This window comes from Macrotis lagotis, chromosome 8, assembly GCF_037893015.1.
Source record: "Macrotis lagotis isolate mMagLag1 chromosome 8, bilby.v1.9.chrom.fasta, whole genome shotgun sequence".
Classification (NCBI taxonomy): Eukaryota; Metazoa; Chordata; class Mammalia; order Peramelemorphia; family Peramelidae; genus Macrotis; species Macrotis lagotis.
In genome coordinates, this window is record NC_133665.1 from 129,527,015 (window position 1) to 129,547,515 (window position 20,501).

Sequence of the window (20,501 nt, forward strand, 5' to 3'; positions counted from 1 at the left end):
AATAAAGTTATCATGTAACTTTTTTCCCATCCAAAAACAAGGGTTAAGTCAGATTTGGCCCTTTGGGCTGTACTTTAATGATCCCTGTGTTAAGGTATAAAACTGTAAGTAGATAATGTTTTAACAGACAGGAAAAGACTCATTAATGACATGGGCATTATCTCTGAATCAATCTATATAGAGGCAGACCATCAACTTGTTGGAACTAACATCCAAATTAGAAAAGAATAAAAAAAAGAAAGAATAATGAGAAAAATGTGGAATACAGTTAAAAAATTAAATCCTGAATTATTAAAAAAAAGTGATTGATGATTTAAAATGGAAAACATGTAACAGAAATGACATCAGTACAGATTATAATATTTAACTAATTAAACTAAAAAATTAGCTAATATAAATTAAACTGCCATAACAAAAAGAGCCAAAGAACCCAGAAAGAATGCTAGCCAGCAAGCATCTATTTGCCAAATGAAGAGAGATGGATGTCAAAGACAATATCAGCTTAAAATATAGATTTATTAGTGAAATATTACAATGATGGATGACAGTGAGTTTGTCTCATAAAACAGAGAGAATTAGTTGAAGCTAAGAACCAATTTAAAGAAAACTTGTGTCCACATTCTCTGAAGATCAAAACCATTCTCTTAACTTACCAAACCCTTGAGGAGACTGAAAATGAGTTGGGAATGCTATAAGGATTCAAAAGTCTTCTCAATGACTGAAAGACAGTTGACTCTGGAAGATGGGATTGGCAATCAGACTCTTAACATGGTGTATATAAAGTATGCCTGTAGAAGTAATGAAAGAGAAGAAATACAAGGAGTTATGGGTATTAACTGAGGACTAGATCATACTCAAAATATAAGTAGTGTGCATTCAGGCAACAGATAAACCAAGAACATAATTCGAAACAACTATACATTAACTCAGGACAAGAGAGGAGTGTCCTGCTTATATTCCTGCTCATTTAAAGGGAAACTGTAATAGTGAAGCTCAAAGATTAGTCAAAGAACTAAAAAAGTAAGAATACTTCACTGATATTTGCAGAAGCAAATTTATTTATTTGTTTATTTTTGGTCTATGGTGATTTATTAAGCTCCTACTATGTGTCAGATACTGAGAGCTATCTGGTAGAAAGGTCACTGAATTTGCAAAAGTCATTTAACTATTCTCAATCTGAAGCAAATTTATTTTAAGACAGCATTCTGTTTAACCCTACAATGATGAAATGAAAGGAAGTCTTGTCATTGGATTGAGTAAACAAATTGACCTCTCTCACACTGAGAGCTTTAAAAAGTGAAGCCCTGGAGACAAGGAGACAGTTTACATAATTTCAGTACTTGTTTCTCTTACTCTTTTTTACTTTGATTTGCAGCTATATTTCATGACTCTCTTTGGCTATTTCCCACTGTCATTTTCTCTATATATTTTCTCCATTTACAGTTTAAATTCTGTTTGAAACACTATTTAAAAAAAACAAGAATTACAGAATATCAGCAACTGTGGGAATTGTTCACTTCATTACTAATCAGAGACAGAAATTATCATCACATCTTTCTGGCAGACCCAGCTAAATTCTTCCTACCACAATTCCTGTGCTGGCCATTTTTAATTCATCTTGACTGCTTAACTGTTTATGGAGCTTCTTGGATTAATGAAAAATTATATGGAAAACTACTTATTAATGCTAAAAAAAGATTGAGATTACCAGTAACTAGTATCCTAAATATATATTCTCCCATCTATTCAAAGTCTTATGAACTAAAGACATTTTTGATGAGAATATTTGGAGGGAATATGCAAATTTTCATGAGTGATGATTAATAATAGAGTACTTCTTTTTCTTGCACAATAATTGAAATACATAAAGAATTTAAGATCCTACCAGGCTTATTGTTTATTGATTATGAAAAAGTATTTGATTTGATAGAATAAATATCACTTGGCAGGCTCTTTTTCTTCACTTCCATATATCATGATCTTTCAGAATTCCTTGAAAAATATAGCAACATAAATAATCCTGTTCAATGACTCTCTGATAATAAATGTCAGTCTAGGTATCCAACAAGGAGACAGATACTCAACAAAAGTTTTTCCCACTATGAGTACCAGTTTAGAGTTCAAGTTGAAAAGTATTTCTGTAAATGGTGAGGTCTTCCAGATATTCTCCTTTGTGGATTGTGTCATTTGCATCAGATCCCTAAATATTGCCAAGCCTTGTGGAAGAGATCTGACATTAGTTTAGAGAAATTTAGTCTATCAACACAGGAAAGCCCAGGTAGATAAAGAATGTATATTGCTTAGATTGCATCATGCATTTGGATAATAACCTTGGTTGAATTGGTACACCAGTATGTATATCCAGAACAGAAGGAAGAGATGGACAACAGGTCAGAACCAGAGTTGAACAAGAGAAGAGTGGACAGAATTTCTTTCAGAAAATTGCAAAGCTTTTTAAATAATTGTCAACTTTCCATGAAAGCAAAGACCCATCTTTCTATGGGTGTTGTTTTAGGGCACTGAAATATGAAATAAAAAAGTGATTGAAGAATGAAAAAGGAATATCATACAGAGGACAATGGAAGGACACATTGTGGGTGTGAGCAGGATGACAAATACAATCTGTGAGGAATTTTGAAGAATAGAAAGAAAAGATATCATCAAAACAACTGTATAAGAAGAAGAAAAGATGGGCTAGTTATATAATCCTCCATTGTATTTTTCACAATGTCAGAAGATAGCAAGCAAAACCCATTGTGTGAATCCTTAGCAGTATATTTATGGAAGGAAGTAGACAAAAGTCTCACCAAAGGAGAAGGCATGATCTTCAACAGGATTAGAATCTGTGGTATTTGAGGATCTTCAATATGGTTGAGATCCCAGATTCATGTGAGTTTCTGAGCCAGACACCTTTAAGCCCTGGAAAACCAAAACCAAAAATGAAACTCTCAAGGAATTTATATTCTGTAAGAAGAAACAACATGTATACACATAAGTATGTATGAGAAAAGGTAATATGAATAGCTTAGTGGGGGATCGTGAAAGACTACATGTAGGAGGAGGTTTTTGAGCTGAGTTTTAATGGAAACTAATAATTCTAAGAGGCAGAGTTGAAAAGGGCACACCTTCCAGTCTGTACAAAGGCTTAGAGATGGGAGACCCCTATGGTGTTACAGCATTTTTGGAGGTCTTGAATAATCTAGCTGCAATTCAGATTTGGCTTCTTTGGTGTGATGTAAAAAAACATGAAAATAAATATTTGCTCCATTGGCCTGCCACAATGATGAAATGGTGTCTTTGAGGTAAGGCATCAAAATCTTTAGTAACAATGCAAATATGTTATGGGGGGGGTCATCAACTATTGATTAGCTTTAGCTCAAGATACTTTATCCCACTGACCTTAGTAGAGAGTCAAGTCTTGGGAGAACAGATCTGAGGAAGCAAAGCTTTAATGATAAAGAGATGGAGAAGCTGGACTGTGGTTATAGGAGTAAAATCTACAATTATTAGTTAAAGAAACCAGTTTAGTTGATAGTTCTTTCATTACATTGGGTTTCCCAAATGTCTTTGTTTTAAGTTATTAAAGTTGTTTATTAATTTAAATTATTAAAACCACACTAAGCTTTTCAATTAAAGTCTAAAACTACACTAATATTGTTCCAATTATTGAACCAAAGCTTTAACCAACACCAGAAAAATGTCTTTTCCCCCAACTACTTTACATTGGTATAGAGAAAGGTATGCCTCTGTGCTTCCTCCTCATGGTGACTACAGTAATACCCCCCAAAATCTTCTGTCAGTCCTTTGGAAAGTCAAAACCCTGTGACTTTCTAGATCTCCTTTCCTAGACTGACTATGTCCTAGGTGGAGCTATCTTCTTAAGCTAGGTGACCCTGTGGATAGAGCACCTGCCCTGGAGTCAGAAAGACCTGAGTTCAAATTCAGCCTGAAACCCTTCTCCTTTACTAGCTGTGCAACTTTGGGCAAGTCACTTATCCAGAACTGTCCCCAGTCATCCTGATCCACATCTGGCCACTGAACCCAGATGACCCTTGAGGAGAAAATGAGACTGATGACTTTGCACAGTATCACCTTGCTCAAATCCAATTTACTTGTTTGCTTGCCATGGCATCACCTTTCTGATGTCATGGCCTTCTTTGAGAATGATGTACTAAAACAGCAATTCCTCCTTATTCCACCTTCAGTGACCATTCCTCTACCCTCCTCAAATGTCCCAAATGAATTTTCTTCAGGCTCATTTTGGGTTACACATTTTTGTTTACAAGGTCAAGACTGAGAGAAGCCTGGACTGAGGCTTTTTAATATCTCATTTTTAAAAAATGTATATGTTTAATACAAGCAAATTCCATTAACAGTAAAATAGAAGTTTTTATTTTGTAATAAGTCAAATTGTACAGTAGATACTCAATGCTTTGGAGAGGGAACGGATACAATGGAAAGAAAGCTTAGTTTGATGCACTTCAGTTCAAACCTTGGCCCTGACACTTTGCAAATGATCTTAGGTCAAAGGTTTCCCTTTTCTGGGTCTAAATTCCCTCATCTGTAAACTGAGAGGATTAGATTAGATGACCTCTATGGACCCAGTAAGGAGGTGCAATAGATAGAACACTAGATCTGGAGTCAAGAAGACTCATCTTCCTGAGTTCAAATCTGCCCTCAGACACTGACCCTGGCCAAGTCACTGAGCCCTGTTTGCCTCAGTTTTCTCATTTTTAAAATGACCCAAAGAAGGAAATGCCAAACTACTATAGCATCTTTGCCAAGAAAACAGCAAAAGGAATCATGAGCCAGACATCACTGAACAGTAACATGGCCCCTACTAGCTGTAAATCTGTGATCCTGGATCATTGGAATGGAAAGGAAGGCATAAAGTCGGAATGAACAGACTTTGCCTAGGGCATGCAAATATCTTCCCCAGGTAGTCTTTGTCTTAATTTTCTCCTCAGTCAGGAAGGAGTTAAATTAAGTGACCCCCCCACCCAAAGGCTTCTTCTTTCTCTACAACTAGGCTCTAGTGATTCCTTATAAAGCTAACATTCTAAGCACATCTAATTCTTTTCTAATTACAGTCAAATAGTAAACGATCTGCTAGATAATGAATGTCTGGGCTATTATTGGGTTGGCTTGGATAGAAGGTTGGACTTGAAACAAATATTAGCTTTCCCTTTTGTGTGCTGAGTCAAATAATCCAATTACTATTGGGTGAAATTGCCTTAGAATGCTCTGCAAGAAAGACAATGGAAAATGATCAACATACCTTAAATGCATCTAAATACAAGTTATTGTTATCATTATTATTACTGTTCTAAGCTAAGACTTAATGGACTAGTGAATACAGTCCTAGCTTAGTAATTACCTGGGCACCACTCAACTGAGGGCACAGGAGCAGGCAACCTACAGCAAACCTTTAACTATGGCTTGTGATTTTCCCAACATTCAGTTCTGAAGAAAATCTGACTTTTCAATAGGGAAAGCAGGCTTGCTTCCCACTTCTTACATTCATTGGTTCCTTCCCCTGGAAAATAACTAATTACAGTAATATTGGTTATAGCTCTAGTCTAGAGTTTTCCCCCCAAAGAAGGGGGAGGGGGGGAAGTGCCCTTTTTCACCCAGAAAATAGTATGCTAAGCAATAAAGAATCATTGAATGATTAGAACAGCATCAATTACTAGCGAAATCAGTTGGAAAGTCAATAATATTCAAACCTCATTGGGACATGAAAATTTTTATGAATACCTCTAATTAGTCAGTTTACATTTCACCTTCATTAAGTCCACAGTCTAATCAAATAGTAAGGATGGCATGATGGCTCCTCTATCTCACAGATGCCAGGTCTTCTCTTGGCACCAGCTTGCCCCTGCTGCTGCCGCTGCAACAGCCACAACAGACCACTCTGGCTGCCTAGAGGGTCTCCGGGAGTCAAAATTCACAAGGTCACATCCAGCTTGAGGTTGTGAATTATCCCCCTGCTTGGTGAAGGAAATACAAGAAAAGAGAGGTGGTCCCTCTTGCCTCTGCCTGGACTCACAGCTGTAAGGGGTCAAGTGGGGAATGTATTTTCTGACATTTCCCCATTCATTTCTCCAAATAATACTCCTACTTCAAAGCTGGAAAGAGGAACTTTGAAGGGGCTGTTGCTCCTTTAGTTTATTCCTAAAGTTACAGTCCAGCAATTAATCAATGGGATTCAACTCAGAAATGATTCACCTAGAAAAGGAAGCAGATAGAGGCGGCTCACATTTCCATAGTCACTGGAAATGCCATCATCAATAGAAATGGTGACTAAGTATGCTCCAAAAGTTGGGGTGTGGGTGGGGGGTTCAAAGATAGCTTAGTAACAGTTTACCCCTCTCCCTACAACAACAAAGGAAGAACTATCATCTTTGACAAAGCTCTCTTTCTTCTTAGACAGTTTCATTTCCACTGCCACTAGACATATTATTCCCCAAGGTTCTCTTTCACCCTCATTTCTGACTTCACACTATCTCCACAAAGATCTCATCTACTCTTACAAATTTAGTGATCACTTCTACTTTGATGACCCCCAAATCCACATCTCTGCCTCTGACCTGTTTCTTGAGTTTTAGTTTTAAATGCCCAATTGCACGTGGAAAATTTCCCATTGGATGATTCACTATTGCCTGAAAATGAAACCCTTCATTGTTTTCCCTAAATCAGCTTTTCCTCTAAATGAGTTTATTTTTGTCCATTGTTATTCCAGTCACCTTGATTCAGCTCCTTGGCCCATTCTGATATTGGACAACTCTTGAAAGCACTTTGATTCTTCCCTTTTGTCTTCACCAGTCAGTCACCAAGTGTGTTTCAGTCATCCCTCATACATTTTCTCTTTCGAATCACACTAATAGCAATCTAATCCAGACAGGGATGGACAGGAGACAATTTTAATCAATTTACATCAACTGATTGTTAAATTTTCTATGTGGATTTTCTATACCTTGGAAATAGGCAAATACTTCAACTTCTTGGTTGTCTAGAAAGGGATGGAGAAAAATGTTGACAATGTGTGTTAGGCTTGAAAATTTTTTGGGAATACACTCTGGTTTTTGGAGAAAGCCAATTGTTAAACATTTTCCAGCATACCCCTGAGTCAAATAAGAGAGTCAGAGGAAGTGCGCATCTACTTTATGATTCTTTGCTACCACCAATTGTTCTGCTACAAATATATATGTGTATATATAGTCTTTCTTTTTTGTCTGTGATATTCTTGGGATATATACCTAGCAATAGGATCTCTGGGTCAAATTGTTTAGATTGTTCAGTCTCTTTTTATGCATAATTCCAAATTGTTTTCCAGAATGGTTGGATCAATCTACAGCTATTTCAAGGAATGAATTCCACAACCACTGCAACAGTAGCCATCCCCATCTTTTATCATTTTTGCCAATACATTGAGTTTAAGATGAAACTTCTGAGTTGTTTTGATTAGTATCTCTCTTATTATGAGGCATTCTTTAATATTGTTGTTAATCTTTTGACTTTCTTTTAAGAACTTTTTGTTCACATTCTTTGATAATCTGTCAATTGGCGAATGACTTTTGATTATACATATTTCCAATAGTCTTTTCTATCTTTTGGATATAAAGCCATTACTAGAGATGTTTGATAAGATTTTCCCTCTAGTTGACTTATTCTCTTCTTACCCTTGATGCATTAATTTTGTTTGAGCAAAAACTTTTCAACTTTATATAAGCAAAATAATCTTTTTAACTTTAATGATTTCCTGTATCCCTTATTTGGTCAAGAATATATCTCATATAGACTAGCAATACAGTGATCCAAGATAATTCTAAAAAATTTATGATGGAAAATGCCATCCACATTCAGAGAAAGAACTAAGAAGTTTGGATAAAGATCAAAACACAATATTTTCACTTTTTAAAAAATTTGGTTTTTGTTTTTTTCTTTCTCATGATTTTCCTCTTTTGTTCTGATTCTTCTTTCACAATATGAGTTTTTTGTTTATGTTTAACATATACATGAATAACCCGTATCAAATTGCTTGCTGTCTTGAGGAAGGGGAGGGAAGAGAGGGAGGGAGAAAAATTTGAGAGTCAAAATATTAAAAAAATGTTACAACCCATCTTTATATGTAATTGGAAAAATACTATTATTTTAAAAATACATTTCCTATCCACAGGTTTTAAAGATATTCTCTGCTTTTTTTAAAACTGTGTAATCATAAATATTCAGGTCATGTACCCATTTTGAATTTTGTGCTATATTGTGTAAAATGCTAATCTACACCTAATTTCTGTTAGTCTACTTTGCAGTTTTCCAAATAGTTCCTAGCAATGATTTAGAATATTCTTTCATATAGCTATTAATTTTTACAGTTCTGAGAATTTTTTGCTCATATCTCTTGACAATTATTCTGTGGAATGATTTTTGATATATTTGATAGTTTATATCTTTGGATATCAAAGTATTATTATTAGATATCAAACTACTATTTTTCTTAGATAATTTATGTTTGAGGGTCTATCAAATATTAGGAAATTGATTTCAAATATTTCTGATTCTTTCTTATCTAGTCTACTTTATTTAACTATATTTCTATTCCTTAATGATTACCAAAATTAGCAATCATCAAAATCATGAGTGTTATTTCATACTTGCCTTTGACTTTTGTGGTCCTTTCCATTTCCATTTACCGGTGCCATAGGTAAGCATGTGGCAATATGTATCTGTTTTCTTGGCTCTGCTTACTTCACTTTTCATAAATCCATATAATTCTCATACTTCTCTGTAGTCATCATATTCATCACATCTTACAGTATAACATTCCATATTATATCACTATATCACCATTTCTTTAGCTATTCCTCAATATTTGCCTTTAATCTTAATCCTTTTCAAGGCATCTGCTTAACTATGTCAGTGATGGTTCATCGTGGATTCTTGCTCAGGGATGAGTTGGTCTCTAAGTGTCCCCAGGGCTCATCCCCAGCTCTAAGAGTCTGAAAATCTATGGAACTGAGCATCAAGGTAATGACTTTACCACAGAGTAATGACTCCTAAAACTAGAGTACCAGGAGAGGGCTTTGAAACAAAGCCAGAATGAGCACAAAAGGTCAAAGGCCCAGGAATGAGCTGTTCTAATTCTGAGCCACCCAACCAATGAATTTATGTGCAAGTTCTTCTAGTTCCCCTTTTTAGGAAAACTCAACTTTCAACATTTCCCTGTAAAGAACTTACCAAATTCAGAATTATATTCTTGAAGAAAGCTGTCCAAGGACAGAGAGCTATAAGTGGAGGTTTTGTTGTCTCCTGTCTGATGCCTATGATGTAGTAAATGCTTCATGCTTGTTAGATTGAATTGAATGAAATGGCTGGAGCAAAGTCAGCTTGCTTAACTTGCTAACTTAATTCATCTCAGTTGTGAGATCTAGGGGATGCCCAGGACTCCTCCACTGTTCCACGATATTTAAAATATCTTGTTATCCCCTTTGTCTTTTTGGGACCTCATATGTAGTAGATGAACAGCAAAGAGCAAGAGGTAGAATGGTATCATAGAATCCTGTATTTGATCTCGGCAAGGCTGGGTTCAAAATCTTTTTCTGACATTTACTAGTTGAGTATACTCAGGCAAGTCATAAAATCTTTCTGGACCTCAGGTTTTTTTTTTATCTGAAAAATAGGGATACTTATACTTAACTTCACGGGGTGATTATGAGGTTATAATTTGACTTTTATATGTAAAGCATTTTGCAAACTTTAGAAAACTACATATATGTTATCATTTAAAAAATGTTGTTCACAGAGATGATGATACTTATGGTGACAATGATATAAAACCTAGTTTCATCACATCATTCTCCTGCTCAAGAGCTTTCAAAAGTCAGAATTATATTGGTTTGTACCAGAGGTTGAGTGGCCTGACCTACAGAGCAATGAGTGAGTACATTGTGATCTTTAAAACAAGTAATAAAAATACAAACAGAACAAAGCGGCCTGGCTTTCTGAATGTAAAAATAGGTGACATTTCAAAGTTCATTTCATAAAAGAAGTAATCAGATCAGGGCATCACTGGGTCCTGTTGTTTTAAATTGAGCTCTGGGCTTTGAAGTGGTCAAAGCAAATAGATCCCCTTGATTTTGGAACAAGACCTAGTCCGCCAACTGGTCTCTACTCGATCAAATTTGTCCTATAAGTCACTTCTAGATTAATTTTTTCTTATCTATGATCATCACCCTGTTCTTGTCTTTCCCTTATTGAAAAACTGTCAATGGCTCCCTATGATCAACAGGATAAAATCTGTCTAACATTCAAGTCTTTTTTTTTTAACCTTGGCTTTCTCTTACATTTCCAGCTTTTTCCCATACTATTGTCCCATCAGATAGTTTACATTGCCACCAAAATAGACCTTGGCATTCCTAAATGTCTTCCCACCTCCACAACTTTCCCATTCTCTGTGCCTAAAATACACTTTCTCCTTTCTTTGCCTCTTCACAACTTAGCTACCTTTCAAGGACAGTCTTGAGTGCTTCCTTCTTCAAGAATTGTTCTTTATCAGAGATGAAGAAGAAGCTAAGAAATTTCACATAAGAGTCAAGAAAAGCTTTTTCAATGAAGTGGAAAGGGGGAAGGCAAAGGGGAATGAGTGAGCCTTCATTCTCATCAGAAATGGCTGAGATGAAATAACATGCACACTTAATAGGGTGAGGAAAACTAGCTTACCCTAGAGAACAATAAGAAGAAAGGGACTGGATAAGGGGGAATGGGGGAGGGAAGGGGGGGAATAGGTGATAAAAGAGAGGGAAGATTTTGGGAGAGGATATTCAGATTCAACACACTTTTGGACAGGGCCAGGATGAAAGGAGAGAGAGAATAGAATAAATGAGAGTGGGGAGAAATAGAGTGGAGGTATAGCTAGTAATAGTAACTGAGGGAAAAATATTGAAACAACCTTTCTGGTGGACTTATGATAAAGAAAGCAACTCACCCCAGAGACAGAGCCACTGAAATCTGAACACAGACTGAAGTACATTTTTTTTCTCTTTCTCTATTCTTGAGGTTTCTCATCTTCTTGGGGGGGGGTTATGTTTATTCTTATAACACATTCTACTTACATCAATGTATGGCATGGAAACAATGTAGAGACTATCAGACAGCCTTCTGTGGGGTGGGGGAAGAAAGGAGGTAAAATTGTAGAACTCAGAGCCTTGCAAAAAATGATGGGTACATATTACTATTGCATATAATTGGAAAACAAAAATGTTAAAAATGAAAAAAAAAGAATTGTTCTTTATCTCCCTCATTGGAGAGTAATCTTTTCTACATCTGAAGGCCCATAGTGTTTGATGTATTCTAATTTCATAGGATCATGAATTTAGAGTTCAAAGGGACTTTAGGAATTGCTTGGTCCAAACCTCTTATTTTACATATGAAGAAACTGAGTCTTTTTTTTTTTTTTGGTGAGGCATTCAGGGTTAAGTGACTTGCCCAGGGTCACACAGTAAATGTCAAGTGACTGATGCTGGATTTGAACTCAGGTCCTCCTGACTCCAGTGTCAGTGCTCTATCCACTGCACCACCTAACTGCCCTGAGGAAACCAAGTCTTAAAGAAGCTAAGTGAAGTTGACACAATGGCAGTCAGGATTCAAACTCAGTTCTTCTAATTCCAAATCCAGTGTGATATCCTGGTTGTATATGTTATATCTTCTCTATAAAATTCTAAGTTATTTGAGGAAAATCTCTCTCTCTCTCTCTCTCTCTCTCTCTCTCTCTCTCTCTCTCTCTCTCTCTATCCACCCAACCACCCATCCATCCATTCATCTATCTATCTCCAACATTTCTTGATTAAAATTTAATAATCCTCAATAGAATTTTTTTTACCTGTTTTCTTCAAGGTTTCCACAGCTTTAGATTACCCATGGAAAGCCAGGCATGGGTTACCAGAGATATGGGCTGCTAAGAAAAACAACCAAGGCAATGAATGATCCTAGGTTGGAAGCCTATGATGAAATTAGAGAATCAAAGTGTTTGAGGGACAGGAAAATTGATGCATCCAGATTAGAAAATGGTTCTGATACCAAGAGAAGAGAAAATTCTCTCATTTCACAAAAAGTCCAATTCTTTTTGTGTGAAAGGTCAGACCTACTTTCCAGTTTTACTTAAGTTAAGCTCCCCACTGGTATACCTAACATTACCCTTAGAAAGGCAGTCAACTGTATGTACAGGTAGATATTAAAGGTCATAGTCTTCTTTTCCTTTTTGTTTGTAAAGCACTTACCAACTTTAAAATATTTTATAAATGCTAACTTTGTATTAACCTGAGTGTGGTAATGAACCAAATAGACTGATATTCTATTGTCTATTGTTCTTGATATATGACCCACCTTTTGATCCTCCTTTTCTAATCATATATATTCTCAGAAACACCTCTTTTTATTTACATTTTATTGCATCTCATTCTTTCCTATGTTCATTTCCTAATACACAATTTCCCCTCCTTTTCCAGAGTCATCCTTTAAAACTAAGAATAAAAAAAGAAAAAATTTCACTAAAATAAGCCAACATACCAATCTAGTCCAAAAGTACACACAGTGTTCCACATCCTGAGGAAATAAAGTCTTAAAGAAGCTAAGTAATCTTGACCAAAGTCCCACAAAGTCCATAGTTTTCTACCTCTGTAAAGAAGAGAGGGGAAATTCATTCTCATAACTTTTTTTTAGACTGATCATGATCATAATTTCAGAGCATCCAGTTTTGTTGTCATTCTTTCCATTTACATTGCTATAGTCATTGTGCATATTGTATTTATAGTTTTGCTTATTGTACTTTGCATCAGCTCATATAAGTTTTCCCCATGATTCTCTGTAGTCATTGTTTCTAAAAGCACAACTATTGCATATTTATGTGCTATATTGTTTAGTTATTCCCCAATCTGTGGATCCTCAGGAAAACCTTTTTATGACCTTTCTTGCATATAAGACTTCATGGGTAATATACTGAAGCCTACTTATAACCGCTAATGCCTTTTCCAAACCCTTTGGGTGATTTGTAATTTTAATTCTTCAGAGATCACAGGGTTTTGTGATCCTCAACCATATGGCATGACTGGAAGAATATTGACGGTAATGAGACAGACTTTTGCAGCAGGAAGCAGCTTGGTATCATTGGAATCACTGCATATTTTTCTCTTTTTTTGAAAACTCTATTGCAGGCTGTCCTCTCCTTCTTCCCTTTCCCCTCCTCCCCCATTAACAAAATTAAAAAGAAAAACAAAACAAAATATGCATAGTCAAGCAAAACAAATTCCCCCACTGGTTATATCTGAAAGCGTAGATCTCTTGTCTGTGCCTCCCTGTCAGGAAGTGGGCAGCATACTTCATTAATGATCATATAAAATTGTGATTTATTATTATATTGATCTTAGTTCTTAAATCTTTCAAAAATGTTTTTCTCTACAAAGCTGTTGTTATTATATAAATTGTTCTCTTGTTTGGATTCACTTCACTCTAAGTCAGTTCCTACAAGTCTTACCAGGTTTGTCTGATTCTGTCTCTTTCATCATTTTTTACAGCATTATAATATCCTACTATATTAACATATCTCAATTTGTTCAGCCAATCCCCACTTGCTGAACACCACTCTCACCTCCTGTTTCCAGTTTTTTAAATTAAATAACAGAAGAGAGTTACTATAAATATTGTGTGCATATGGGACCTTTTTCTTTGATCTCTTTGATATCTCCGGATTAAAAATTATACACAGTTAAGTGATTTTTGTAGCTTAGTTTCAAATTGTTTTCTAAAATAGCTAGACAAATTCACTACTACACCAATAGCCCATTAGGGTACCTTTTTTTTCTCATTGCTTCTCCAAAAATTATCGTTTTTATTTTTCTCTGTTTTTGGAATCCAGTGAGTATGAGGTGGAAACTCAAGGTTGATTTAATTTTCATTCTCAAATTATTAGTGACTTGAAGCACTTTTTTCATTTAGCTCTTGATAACTTGAAATTTCTTCCTTTTACAGCCACCTATTTAATTACTTTGATTGTCTGTTAAGGAATGACTCTTGTCCTTATATATTTGAATTTTTTCCTTCTATTTCTTGAATATCAGACCATATATATATATATATATACATATATATATATATATGTATATATATATATTAAATATCAAAGAAACTTGTACAAAGGTTTCCCCCCAAATAATTTTTTCCCTTTAGATTTCAGTTAAATTGGTTTGGTTTTGTGTAATCAAGATTGTCCTTTTTATTTTCTTTGATCTTCTCTATCCTTTATTTCGTTATGAAGAGTCCCACTAGACATTCCCCAATCAATTCAAAAGATAGTTGACCATCTTGACTTGCAGTGTTTCTGACTGTGTGGGGAATTGGAATTGAAGTCAGCAAGACTTAGGTTTACATCCCACCTCAGATACCTACCAGCTATGTGACACTGGGAAAATCACTTATCCTCTCTATATTTCAAAGTTGTTTTTTTCATTTGGAAAATGTGATTGAACTTAAGGAGCCTTCTCTCCTAGTCTTACTAAGATCCTGCATTGCTTGGAATTGCCTGTTTACTCCCATCACTGACTGGTCAGAGTGAAGGTCAAAACAAATATCAAATTAGAAGAGAGTAAGAGTGCTCACATTTTCTCTAGTTCTATTTAAACTTGCTGGAAGAATTAATTGCAAGTTATGAATTGAAACAGGGCTAAAATAAAACCACACTTTCATTAGCAGCTTGAAATTTGTCTAAGCTCCTGATATCGACACCACCACTACCACCAAAGATGCCCCAGAAGGGTGATATGGATGGTGCTCCCACTGACTGCAGGACTTCTGAAGAAAAGCCTGAAATCTTGGGCAATTACAATTATTAACAATGGACTGTTCTTCCTCTAAAAAATCATAGAATCATCAATTAAAAGCTGGAAGAGACTACTAAGTTCAGTATCCTCATTCTACTAAGGGGAAACTGAGTCAACAAACTAAGAGAGATTAAGTGACTTACCCAAAGTTATCTAGCTAGGAAGTGTCTGAAGCAGGGTTTGAACTCTGGTCTTCCTAAATCCAAATCCTAAACTGCATCCACAGAAAAGGTAGGAACTCTGGCTGTCCAGTTCTACTATGAGAGGAGGAGGATGCCTATTTTTAAGGATCTTCTTCCAGCTCATCAATAGACTTGTGTGATCTTGTATGAGTCTCTGTGCTGCAACTCAGTTTCTGTTCCCTCGGGGGAATTATTTCATGTTTGCCCACTGGGATTATGCCAAGCGCTACTAATATTACTAATATATTGCTACTAGGTGGTCCAGTGGATAGAGCACTGGACCTGAAGGCAGGAAGACCCAAGTTTGAATGCAACCTCAGATACTTCCTAGATGTGTAACCTTGGACAAATAATTTAACCTCTGTTTGTCTCAATTTCCTTACAACGTCCTAGAGTTGTTGTGGGAATCAAATGAGATCATACCATATAAAGTATCTTGCAGATTGTTCCACTGTTGTTTCTTCTCTTCCTGCTGCTTCAAATAGAAATGGAGCCACTAATCCTCACATAGTGCAGATAGCTGACCTCATAGTGAATAGGTCTTTGGGTCTGGAGTCAGGAAGCCTTATCTCCCTGAGCTCAAATCTGACCTCAGATATCCGCAAGTCACTTCACCCTGTTTACCTCTTTGTCCATAAAATGAGTTAGAGAAGGAAATGGTGACCCATTCCAGTATCTTTGCCAAGAAAACCCCAAATGGGTTCACAAAGAGTCAGATACAATTGAACAACAACAAATAACAATAAATTCTATGTTAAGATCCTTACCAGCTACATATTGATTTAGTTTTGAAATGTGTTGTATATTTTATTGCATTTTTGTTTAGTTTGCTAAATATTTCTGGACTAATATAATACTTCAATTCAATAACCATTTAAAAGAACCTACTAAGTACAAAGCACTGTGTTAAGCTCTGGGGATACAAAATAAGAAAAAGAAAACTTAACAATACACAAAGTAAGCTGGAAAGGGTCATTGAGCTCAAAGGTCGACACCAGGAAGAACCTCCATATATTATTCTGTGGAGCTAAACTCAAATAGAGCAGTAGATGGAGAGTGGATTGGGTTGGAGTCCAATCCCTGGTTTTGCTCTTATACTTCTAAGCTATTCAAGCCATTGAGTCTTGGACCTTCTATCCACTCACTGCACCAACCATTCTGCTCTCTCCAGGTCAAGGAGACAAGACCCTTTTCCTTTGAACCCTTGACGATGGAGGCCATGCTTCCTTTAAATGATGCTCAGTCAGCTGATAGAGGTCCCTTGCTATCTTGGTTCCTCTCCTTTTAATGTAATCTTCTAGTTTAGCAATGATCTTTTTAAATCATGGTTCTTTTAACTGAACACAGACCAGCTTTGGTCTGTTTGGGGAAGAGTATAGCTAGACCAATATATCCCTTGATCTGGGCTGTATGCCTTTCAATGAAGTCTAAGCTGCCATTACTTTGGGGAACTTTTCAGTTTTCAATAGATTAAAGTTCCCAAGATGTCTTTCATAAGAAATATTTTTCATCCATGCTACCTCTATTCTATACTTATTCAGTTGGGTTTGTTTTTTTATTTTGTCTTTTCATTTATTCCCATGAAATTTAGTTTTAGATCCACTTCATTGCTTTAAGTTGTTAAAATCTTTTTGAACCACGATTCTCTCTTGCAATGATTAATTACACCATTCAGATGATTTTTGTTATTTAGTAACATTACAAGCATACCACTGACTCATCTGAATCAAAGGTAAAAATAGTAAATCATAACAAATTTCCAAGTATTTCACTAATGACCTCTGTTGAAGTTAAGATAACGACACTTTGGACTACACTGGTTTCTCAACCAGTTCCAAATCTATTCAACTATACTGTTGATCTCCTAGTCTTGTCTATGAGAGAGAAATTCAGGTTTGATATGTCTATGGCCTTCTGCTAAACAGTCTAGCAGCCTTACTGGCAAAAGAAATGGAACTAGTTTGGCATAACTTGTCCTTGATGATACCTTGCTAGTTCTTAGTGATTCTAGCTTTTTTTGGTAAATGCTCATTTCTTTGAAATATTTTTCTACAATTTTGACAGTAATCAAAATCATATGTCCATAGTTTTAGGACTCCACTTTCTCTACTTAAAAAAATTAGAACAATTCTATGATTTTTTTCAAAAATCATTGATCACAGAGTAGTACCATTGACTAATTCTTCTGGAATCAAGGAATAGAATTCTATTGTCCTATTCTATTGTTCTGGTCATTTGACTTAAAGTTAGGTCAGCCCAGTCTCTCCTTCTGACATCTCCTAGATGCAGGTTACCGTTGCCTCTATGACCTAAGTAATTAGATGTTGAGATGGATACCTGTCTGAACAGGAAATGCTTAAGGGGCTCCTTAGCTAAAGCAAAATTTAACTTCTTTTTCCTGATTTTTTTGATAATGCCTTGAATCTATTATTCTAAAGGTTTACCTGATATGAAGAGTTCTCTATAATTATGATGTTAATTTTGTAGATAGTATGTTCTGGTTCTGTGTAGCCTTGAAGCCCAGAAGACCTAAACTTCAATTTCTACTTCTTATTCATGACAGTTGGATGACCCCTGAACAAATCCCTTAATCTTTCATTGGTCTAGGCAACTCTATATTTATGTGTGTGTTTGTGTGCATATGTATGTGTGTATATGTATATACACACATACATATATATCCAGAGAAGACAACAACCTGCACTGGTAGAAGAAAATTTCCCTAACCTAGATTTCAAAAGGTAGGAAAACCTTTGGTGAAGTACCTAGATATTTTCAAGTAACTCTGGTCCTCTCAAAAAAAGTTTTTTTCCCAAGATATTTATGTATTTTCAACATGAAAGATTTAATTCAGAGTTTGCCTGAGGCAGAATGATGTCATCACAAATCTCTGTGATAAGAAAAATAGCTCAAGGAAACTATTCTTAAAAACAGAGACCCTGGTGAGGACTGAAACTGAGAGGAAGAGATCTGGTCCAGAGGGAAAATTTGACTGCACACCATTTCAGAGGAGGAAACCAGCTGTTCTGATGTCCAACAAATGGGTCATATTGCTGTCCCTCTGCAACCACACATTCATGACTTTGGAGCATCCTGTATGACGCATTCCTTTTAAGGTCAGACCATTGGTCCTTGATTAGATGAGCCACTAGATGGCACTCATCCTTGGGAGCTTATGACTTGGAAACCTTTCTCCCTTAGGCTCCCTCCTTTTGGGTGCTGAGGAAAAGTTTAGGAATACCCATTTAGGGGTTATAAGACAATTTCTTAACTGGTTAATTTTCTAAAAAAAATAACCTACTTAACAGTGACAATATTACAAAGTCACTCTGCAGAAGACATTTCAAAAAAGCAAACAACTCAGGAGCTTTCCTCTCTAGACTCACCAAAAACTATCTAATGTTCACCCAAAGTAAAATTATGATTTACAATGATTAGCATTACAATGTAGGTTAAGATTTCAGAGAGCCTCTCTGGCGGTCTCCTTCCAGCACTAATAGCTTCCCTGTACAGCTGCTCAGTAATATAACTCCAGAAGCTAACAGATTCAGGAGTCTGGAGACCCTAAGATAGAATTTACTTGAGTCAACAATGTGTTCACTAGCTATTTAGGACCAAATTGGACAAATTTCACCCACTCTGGGAGACAAATAATGACTCTTCTTTTCTATTACCGAGGGATGGGGTGGGTGGGGGAGGGAGAGGGAAATAAATCCAACTGGAAAAAGTGGTCATTTTTCTGTATCCTCTTTGCCACCTGATTGTTGTAGGCAAGAGGACTATTGAGCCTAAATGGAATGGTCCCCCCAGTCCTTAAGACTCTAGAATGTAGATAAGATTGTTGTTGTTCATCCATCTTTCTCAGAGAGGACCAATGATATTACAAGGGTGATATTTTGATGCAGACATCAGCCTCATTTTCTCCTCCAAAGTCATAGAAGTTCAATAGCTGGATAGGATTCTAAAGCTAAAAGAAATCTTCCAGGTCAACTAGTTCAATGTCCTGATTTTGCAGATAAGGAAACCGATCTAGGGAGAATTAATTATTTATTCTTGCTAGATGTGTCTGGTCTTGCTCAGGAAAGACTGAGATCTTGTTCTCATAGGATTTAAAGCAAGAAGGTCCTTTAAAGATCAACTGATATATTCATTTTACAGATGAGAAAATGAGACCCAGAAGGGATAAAATAATTACCTAAGGCCACACAGCACCATAAAAGGTTGAATTGGGGTATGAACCTAGACCTTGTGTTCCAAGGCCAATCTACTCATCTACTCATACAGTCTACTCTTTAGACTGAGATTCTAAATTGCTAGTTTTTGCTGATGGGCAAAACTAAAAATCACCTGGTTTCTTATGGGCACACATAATAAGCTCCAAGAAACACATACAAAAGCATTCAAAAGATATAATATAATTAGCTTTCAGGGCATTTTAAAATGACTTTAAATGTCATTTTAAAATGACAAAGCTATGTATATGACTATATTACATAGAATAAATCAAATATGGTTATTTTAAGCAATGACTTGAGTTTTTTTCTTTGGCCTCCATTTTTGTATTGGTTGGATGATATCAAATAGGCAAATGAACAACTCTAGAAGAAGTTGGTGTTGGAACCGTGGAAATATGATGTGACTCTGGTCAAGTCAATGAACTTTTCAGTGATATAGACAACTTTTTAAAATGAAGATAAAGTGAATTTTCATGAGAAGAGACAATTTTCTCTTCTGGGAGCTCTCCATACCAATGCATTCATAGGTGCAGCTCCCATCTCTATTTTTAATTTAAACAAAAGTTTTATTTTAAAAGCTTATAGAATCCAATAAAAGTCCTATAGAGATAGTAAATGTTCTATTATTCCCCTAATATGGCTATTCTTCCCACCCATGTGGATATCAAATCTTCCTTTCAATTTCTGTAACCCCTTAAATTCATCATCTGGTGGCAGATTGCCTGGTGATGAATTCTTCCAAATTTAAGTAGACGGATCCTTGCTAACATATGGAGAGTCCATTCCTAGCCCCATGTTCAAACCTTGCCAGTTGGAAGGCTCTGTCAGAGTATATGGATTGCTAGTATAGCCTTGGGTAATTTAGGGTCAAGTTCCTTTCATGTCATGGCATTGGAACAGGACTTCATTGGAGACACATCTCATTGTTTATATGTATTATGTGTGAAATGTAGCAAAGACAAAGTTTTCTGGTCCTCAGACCTGAACCAGCAATGCCTTCTCTGTTATCCTAATAAGCAGCAACAATCTGCCACAAAATAGCATATGGGGCAAAGGGCACAATACAGGCAGGACCTGAGAAGCTTGCTGAGGATTTGCCAAACCCTCAATCAGTGACAGGAATGTTAACCTGTTTCTGACCCACTGCCTTGTTCTGACCTACATTACCTGTTTCCCTGGTTCCTATTACCTAGTTTCTGACCCACCGTATGCCT

At 36.1% G+C, this 20,501-nt stretch overlaps 1 long non-coding RNA gene across 1 annotated transcript in view; it reads right to left on the minus strand.

Moving 5' to 3' along the window:
- Positions 1–548: 548 nt before the first annotated feature.
- LOC141494965 (uncharacterized) overlaps positions 549–20,501 on the minus strand; it is a 29,945-nt gene continuing 9,992 nt past the window's right edge. Inside the window, exons 2-3 of the long non-coding RNA XR_012470598.1 lie at positions 2,808–2,919; positions 549–788 (exon numbers count right to left, since the gene is read on the minus strand). This is a non-coding gene — a long non-coding RNA (uncharacterized LOC141494965). The remainder of the gene's footprint in view (positions 789–2,807; positions 2,920–20,501) is intronic.